Raw genomic sequence first — 8,498 nt, 5'->3', positions numbered from 1 at the left:
ATAACCAGCCTCACTAGCAAGAACCGCCACAAGAGGTCAGTGGAGCTCCATCACAGCAGCTGCAGCCACAAGCATCATGCCTCTAACTACTGCCGTAATGGAGGACTGCCCTGTGGCCATTGTCATTGCCACTAGAGACTTTCAACCGCTACAACAACAGCGAAGAAGACTCCCAGTCCCTCCTGTAGGTAGCAGCAGGCCATCTGCCAGGCGGATTTTACCACTGTTGCCACTGACTACTATAGCAGAGCCAGAAAAGAGCCAGTCTGTGACTATTATCACTGCCACTACAGAAATCTCTGGGCCTACTACTACTACTGCTACTGTACAGCCTGAACCCATCAAACAGGAGCACTGCCCTGATGTGTGTGAGGATAAGGAGGAATCCACTGATACGGCTCCATGCACCCCGGAACCACCACCGAATCCAGAGCTTCTTGCTATGAAAGACCAAGGGTCTATCCTTTATTGCTGTCCGGAGAACCTGTCACCTACCAGGAACAGGCCAAGGCTTACAGGGGATTCTCTAGAGAAAAATGATCCTGCAATTCCAAGTTCTGCCACAGAAAGCCACCAGGAGATCACAGATGAAGCTTCTGCTGGCGTTACAACTGCCAAGAGCACCAGAGCTAGCCGTGACAGTAATGAGGATGCCATACAGTTTAAAGAAGAACTTTTGTGTTCTCAAACATGGGACCCAGGAGGAAGACATTACCCACTACCTTGTTTGGATTACAATTAACTCTATTATTCCCATTGGATTACAAGTGACTTTTGTTTCAAGAGGATTCAACTTTGCAGCACTTCAAGAAAAAGAAGGACTCCAGCCATATTTGAGCTTACTATTATTGCACTAATAAATGCACAATACTTACACTGTTTTACAGGTTATGCAACGTTAAAAGCTTGCACCCAAAGAAAAGACTCAAACGTGTACCTGAGCTCTTTGTGATTTATACTGTGATATTATTGCACTGTTTATGCACTTATGTTTACATGCTATGTAACGTTCGAGTATCATGTGCCCATTGTGTGTATTCTCTTCTAGGTGCCGCAATGTGACCTTCATGCACTTATTGTGAAATTGCACTTAACTTATGCACTTAACGAGATATGTAGCACCTTACTCTTGTGTGCCTTGCTTTACAGCTCTTGTTCTCTCCCCCTTTATATTGACTGCCTATGCGGACGTTAATACTAATGGCGTACACCCAGTGTTATATAACCCATAGGTACCCAGGGTTGGACCAAGTGGTAAGTCCTGGCAGGTCTAGTAACTACACGGGTGTAACAGACCTTTTCAGCAGACAAGGGGTTAAAATCCGTTTAGGCGATATGCCCCTTTCTGAGAGACAGGCACAGCTACTGCAGGACACCAAACTCCCGAACTGGATACAAAATAGCACTCCAAACTGGAACCTCACGAATAGCTGCTAGCAGACGAACAGGAATCAGCTTACACTCCTGGCAATCAGTCTGTAACAGCATACAGCGGATCCCCCCAATAACGAGACAAGGCTCCGTGTTGAGGGTCAAGCAGTGGTCTGACTGTACTTCACGTACAGCCTCTTTTATTCATAAACCACAAACATAGTACTGCCCACAGGGTTTTGAAATACAACCAATCAGTAATTTACAACACATACAATGATACAACAGCAACCAATCGTTCACGCCCCCAGAGGACCAGAAGGAGACTGTGACACAGGACAGATACAACATCTCCCCACAATGCATCATGGTTTCCTCCTCTCTGTCCCGGAGACAACCGAGGAGCAATCCAATTATCTCTCAGGACAAAGGGAAATCGCCAATACACATGTGGATACAACAGGACAGACATCACCATTTAAACACACAATGGGACAATGGCACAATAGAAACACACCCGCATATTCCTCCCAAGCTGACAAGTTACACTTATTATAAATTGTTACAACTTTGTGAGTTTACATTGGCCATACATATAACTTACATCAATTTAAACAGTATAACTTGGGGACAAACCTATGCAAAATTCACTTGAATAGGTTCAGGGGTTTAAAAGTTAGTATGGGCCATAATCCTGAGGCAAGAGGCTTTTAAACAGGCCTCTCCAAAACCCAGTGGCGAGGTTGGTTTCGCCACAATGGGTAACCCCGCTGCTTCGGGAATGGCTAGGGGAATCATATACCCCTCCTTCCCATTTGTTATGTGTTCAGGATTGCCCCCATCCTGAGGTGTCTTCCAGGAGTTTCATGGGATTGCTATACCCTCCTCCTGTGACTGCCAGAAGTGCATGGAGATGCTAATACCTCCCCTTCTGTGCATTTGCCTAAGGTATGGCGCCTCAACTTTAGAGCCACTTTTAGCTACCCATAGTCACCATAGTGATCGTGCTTTGCTTTAAGCCTTATAATTTGACTTTGGTGCAGGGAAGGGAATACAGGATAAAGCCACCCTTCCATTTGCGGGCATTTCATTACATAATGGTGGGATTTCAGAGTAAACACACCCCCATGCTTTCTTTGGTGTTTAGAGGCCAGAACACTTCAAAGTTAGTCAGTAGTGAGTGCTTTGTGCAGACCTTTGGTTCACTGGTTATACCGAGAGGGAAACTGTTAATTAGGACACCCTACTCATGCGGGCAGGAACCTCAGGGTAGCCGTTTTATGTTAGTCTTTGTATGTCTTTATGTGTAATACATGCAGCACTTTGTATTAAATTGGGTACCCCAGAGCTGGTTTCTCCCCTCCTAAGCATAAGCCGAGGGCGGCTTAACTCGAAATAAGGGGGAATGTAACACCCCAGAGTTGTGTTACTAAACTCTTCTACTCAGCTACAATCTGTTAAGAGCCTTATCCTTGTCATCTGATGTAATTTTACATTATGTTATTCACAGATGTGCATAAATCTTGTTAAATCTAATAATTTTTGTAATTTTCCATGTTCACCAGCAGGTGGCAGCAATGGTCTGGTAAGGACTTAGGTTCAGTTTAGTGTTTCTAAGCTGGAATGGTTCAGTCCAGCTTAGCTCCCCCTCTGTGAGAAGAGTGGGCTGTGCCCACATCCTGTAGCATGGGGAGGGATGGAAGTTAGAGAAGTGTGCCAGCCACCACTGTTGGGGAAGGCTGTGCGTGTTAGGAGCTCCCAGATATAGGGAAGAAAGCCGGGATCGTGTCTCGGCTGAGACATTGATTAAATCCCCAGCCTGATACCTGCAGACTCGGCTGGATGAAACAGCAGACAACCTCCAGTTCCAGGAAGAAAGCATACCCTGAGAAGATATCTGTGAGTAAAGTCCAGAGACCCAGGAGAAGCCATATTCCTCCTCAGCTAGTCAGTCCCCATACAGCAGAAGATAGAAAGTGCAGAAGCCAAATTCCTGCCACATGTTTAGAGCTACAAAGCAGACGTCCTTTCCTGCAAGCTCCAGGTTTATAGTGCAGATTTATTCCTGCCAACCATTGCCAATACCTGCTGGGACCTAAGACCAAAACTGTACATTGCTTGGATGAAAGTTTTCTTCAGTAAAGACAAGTTTGAAATTTACCAAAGGCCTGGATTTCAATTTCTGCTGCAAATCCCTCTATTACACATACTATCACTACACTCCATTTTATTGCAAGTGAGCCAGGAGTCCAGCCGTACCCAGTTGGGAGACACCGTTGACCCTATTACCACTACCATACAGAGATATTACATCACTCTGGCATTCCTAACCTGAGACGTGAGTACCCTGCGCATGCTGCAATTGGCGTCACGAACAAACATACAGTCAGGTCCATAAATATTGGGACAATGACGCAATTCTAACATTTTTGGCTCTATACACCACCACAATGGATGTGAAATGAAACGAACAAGATGTGCTTTAACTGCAGACTGTCAGCTGTAATTTGAGGTATTTACATCTACATCAGGTGAACGGTGCAGGAATTACAGCAGTTTGCATATGTGCCTCCCACTTGTTAAGGGACAAAAAGTAATGGGACAATTGGCTTCTCAGCTGTTCCATGGCCAGGTGTGTGTTATTCCCTCATTATCCCAATTACACTGAGCAGATAAAAGGTCCAGAGGTCATTTCCAGTCTGGTATTTGCATTTGGAATCTGTTGCTGTCAACTCTCAAGATGAGATCCAAAGAGCTGTCACTATCAGTGAAGCAAGCCATCATTAGGCTGAAAAAACAAAACAAACCCATCAAAGAGATAGCGAAAACATTAGGCGTGGCCAAAACAACTGTTTTTAAAAAGAAGGAACGCACCGGTGATCTCAGCAACACCAAAAGCCCGGAAGACCACGGAAAACAACTGTGGTGGATGACCGAAGAATTCTTTCCCTGGAGAAGAAAACACCCTTCACAACAGTTGGCCAGATCAAGAACACTCTCCAGGAGGTAGGTGTATGTGTGTCAAAGTCAACAATCAGGAGAAGACTTCACCAGAGTGAATACAGAGGGTTCACCACAGACTGCTGGTATCCAGGGAAACAGGGGGAGGGGGTACCACCTTTAACTCAACCTTGACCCATAACAAAAGACACCGACAACTGTATCACTTTATTGCTGGGTGGTGATCGGCCACAGCTTCTTTATTAAAGCGGCAAACCTTAATAAACCATAATATCGGAACGGTATGCCAAAGGCTGGACTCCCAGCGGGCAAGTTAAACCGTAATCATCAGAGCTGTCTGCCAACCGCTGGACTCCCAGCGGGCAGTTACTCCATCTGCTACCACCATATCTCCGCTGTACTCAAATGCCGCCACGGAGGAGGCCCGTTCTCCCAACGGGGCTCCGACCACCACCCAGCATAACCGAGTCTGTTTTAGCTCACGTACAGGCCAGAAAAGGAATTGTCCAAATTAACACCCAAAAGGAAGACACCATCAGGTCCCATTAAAAACCAAGGCCAATAAGGCCCGTGATGAGAGCATAGTCCAACCACTTTTCAAATCACTAGTCAGACCACACATGGAGTACTGTGTACAGCTCTGGGCTCAAAGGGGGGCAACTAAAGTAATGACTGGAATGGGGCAACTACAGTACCCTGGAAGATTGGCAAAATAAGGGTTATTCACTGTAGAAAAAAGACGACTGAGGGGAGATCTAATTACTATGTATAAATATATCAGGGGTCAGTACAGAGATCTCTCCCATCATCTATTTATCCCCAGGACTGTGACTGTGACGAGGGGACATCCTCTGCGTCTGGAGGAAAGAAGGTTTGTACACAAACATAGAAGAGGATTCTTTACGGTAAGAGCAGTGAGACTATGGAGCTCTCTGCCTGAGGAGGTGGTGATGGTGAGTACAATAAAGGAATTCAAGAGGGGCCTGGATGTATTTCTGGAGTGTAATAATATTGCAGGCTATAGCAACTAGAGAGGGGTCGTTCATCCAGAGGACTGTCACCACTACACTATATAGCTGCATCTTCCCGTTAACAGTGCCGAACTACCGCCCCTTGATCTCTACCTGTGTATTATATTCATAACGCCTTCCATATACAGGGAGTGCAGAATTATTAGGCAAGTTGTATTTTTGAGGATTAATTTTATTATTGAACAACAACCATGTTCTCAATGAACCCAAAAAACTCATTAATATCAAAGCTGAATATTTTTGGAAGTAGTTTTTAGTTTGTTTTTAGTTTTAGCTATTTTAGGGGGATATCTGTGTGTGCAGGTGACTATTACTGTGCATAATTATTAGGCAACTTAACAAAAAACAAATATATACCCATTTCAATTATTTATTTTTACCAGTGAAACCAATATAACATCTCAACATTCACAAATATACATTTCTGACATTCAAAAACAAAACAAAAACAAATCAGTGACCAATATAGCCACCTTTTTTTGCAAGGACACTCAAAAGCCTGCCATCCATGGATTCTGTCAGTGTTTTGATCTGTTCACCATCAACATTGCGTGCAGCAGCAACCACAGCCTCCCAGACACTGTTCAGAGAGGTGTACTGTTTTCCCTCCTTGTAAATCTCACATTTGATGATGGACCACAGGTTCTCAATGGGGTTCAGATCAGGTGAACAAGGAGGCCATGTCATTAGATTTTCTTCTTTTATACCCTTTCTTGCCAGCCACGCTGTGGAGTACTTGGACGCGTGTGATGGAGCATTGTCCTGCATGAAAATCATGTTTTTCTTGAAGGATGCAGACTTCTTCCTGTACCACTGCTTGAAGAAGGTGTCTTCCAGAAACTGGCAGTAGGACTGGGAGTTGAGCTTGACTCCATCCTCAACCCAAAAAGGCCCCACAAGCTCATCTTTGATGATACCAGCCCAAACCAGTACTCCACCTCCACCTTGCTGGCGTCTGAGTCGGACTGGAGCTCTCTGCCCTTTACCAATCCAGCCACGGGCCCATCCATCTGGCCCATCAAGACTCACTCTCATTTCATCAGTCCATAAAACCTTAGAAAAATCAGTCTTGAGATATTTCTTGGCCCAGTCTTGACGTTTCAGCTTGTGTGTCTTGTTCAGTGGTGGTCGTCTTTCAGCCTTTCTTACCTTGGCCATGTCTCTGAGTATTGCACACCTTGTGCTTTTGGGCACTCCAGTGATGTTGCATCTCTGAAATATGGCCAAACTGGTGGCAAGTGGCATCTTGGCAGCTGCACGCTTGACTTTTCTCAGTTCATGGCAGTTATTTTGCGCCTTGGTTTTTCCACACGCTTCTTGCGACCCTGTTGACTATTTTGAATGAAACGCTTGATTGTTCGATGATCACGCTTCAGAAGCTTTGCAATTTTAAGAGTGCTGCATCCCCCTTCAAGATATCTCACTATTTTTGACTTTTCTGAGCCTGTCAAGTCCTTCTTTTGACCCATTTTGCCAAAGGAAAGGAAGTTGCCTAATAATTATGCACACCTGATATAGGGTGTTGATGTCATTAGACCACACCCCTTCTCATTACAGAGATGCACATCACCTAATATGCTTAATTGGTAGTAGGCTTTCGAGCCTATACAGCTTGGAATAAGACAACATGCATAAAGAGGATGATGTGGTCAAAATACTCATTTGCCTAATAATTCTGCACGCAGTGTATGGCCCAGAACAACCCACCCGGGAGATAACCACCAACTACCCTACTACCAACATTCTGAAAAAGAAAGGGATAATCATATGTCAGGACACATGAGGTCCAGAGCTCTGGAATAGACAAAGGCGCATTACCACAGCGCAGGTCACCAGCATCACCGCGCCTCTGGCGGAACTCTATACCAACCACCTCCGGAAGGAGTTATGACCACCTGAATTCCAGGATCCCTGTCCAAAAGACTTCCACCTCACGAAAAACCAAAGAGCGCCCACCAGCCTCTGTTCCTCTCTCCGCACCGCACAGAAGGTATACGAAAGCCAGCCATCGAACCGCTAAACGCCACAAATCTGAAAGAAAAAACAATTAGCCCGAGCCACAACACGCAAGAGAGGATCGCACAACTAGACACAGAATAGTTATATTTCATCCAAAAAGTATTTTTGTTATTATTTTTTTATTTAAAAGACCAAGGTAAATTGTCAAACCATAGTGCACTTGGAAAGAGTAAACGGATGGCTCACTGTGAGTGATCACGCGAGGTGCTCTGGATGAAGAGAGCCACCCCTTGCTCTGGAGAAGGTAAGATACATGCAGAAAATTAAAAAGCAACTAACAAAACAATATCCTTAATCGATGAATACTCGATTTTCCTGGAGACCTAGATGTTTCTCACAATTAAAGTCCCAGTGTAATAAGCCCATATCATATGGGTGAGTCCCAGTGGAGATGATACAAGCTGTGTCCCAGTAGGAGTAATCAGAATTGTATCCTCAAAGCTCTATATAGAGAACAGGGTTGTGCCTATCCAGGCTGGCATAGATAATAAATGCAACCAGATTTATTTTATTTTACTGTACCCGAACAAACCAGTCCGGGTCCACACCCCCCCGGGCGCCCCGAGCGCCGGCCCAAATCACCCACAAATTGTCAAACCGCCTGGGGGAAACCTAACCTAAAGGGAAAAACAATTGGAGCCCCACCAAACGAACCGACCAGCTGGACCGAAACCAGGTGGAGGGGAGGTACCCACCCCTTTATATTAACTGGATTGACATGTATAGACGGACCCCAATCCCGAGTACTATTACCCCATACAAAAATTCTGGAATAACAACCCCCCGCGCAGTGCGGCCTTGAATGAAGAGACAAACACCTTGGAGAAATCTCAATCAGCCAGAACAGAAGGCTGAAGGAGACGGGACGTGACTATCCTAACTAAATACTCCCTAACTATGCCGGTATCGCCTACCATACAATGAAACGATACATGCAAATAATGCTCGGAGGGTCACCATGCCGACCTGTGAAGTCCTGTCAAGAGGACCCGTCAGTGTGTCTGACCCGCATCACAACCTAGATCCGAACGGGGAATGAAAGGCTGCAGTTTAACAGTGTAACTCCATGAATGGTGTTATATCAAGGCTCCCCCTGAGCGATATCTACGAACGGAC

General features: G+C 45.2%; 1 long non-coding RNA gene across 1 annotated transcript; it reads left to right on the top strand.

The window, feature by feature from the left end:
* The first annotated feature begins 5,227 nt into the window (after positions 1-5,227).
* On the top strand, positions 5,228-7,223 carry LOC121005964. Its single transcript, XR_005779989.1, has 3 exons — positions 5,228-5,279; positions 7,003-7,008; positions 7,117-7,223. It is a non-coding gene; the product is annotated as an uncharacterized LOC121005964 (long non-coding RNA).
* The last annotated feature ends 1,275 nt before the right edge of the window (positions 7,224-8,498 follow it).

Source organism: Bufo bufo, chromosome 6, assembly GCF_905171765.1.
Source record: "Bufo bufo chromosome 6, aBufBuf1.1, whole genome shotgun sequence".
NCBI classification, from domain to species: Eukaryota; Metazoa; Chordata; class Amphibia; order Anura; family Bufonidae; genus Bufo; species Bufo bufo.
This window is presented reverse-complemented; position numbering and strand designations above follow the sequence as displayed.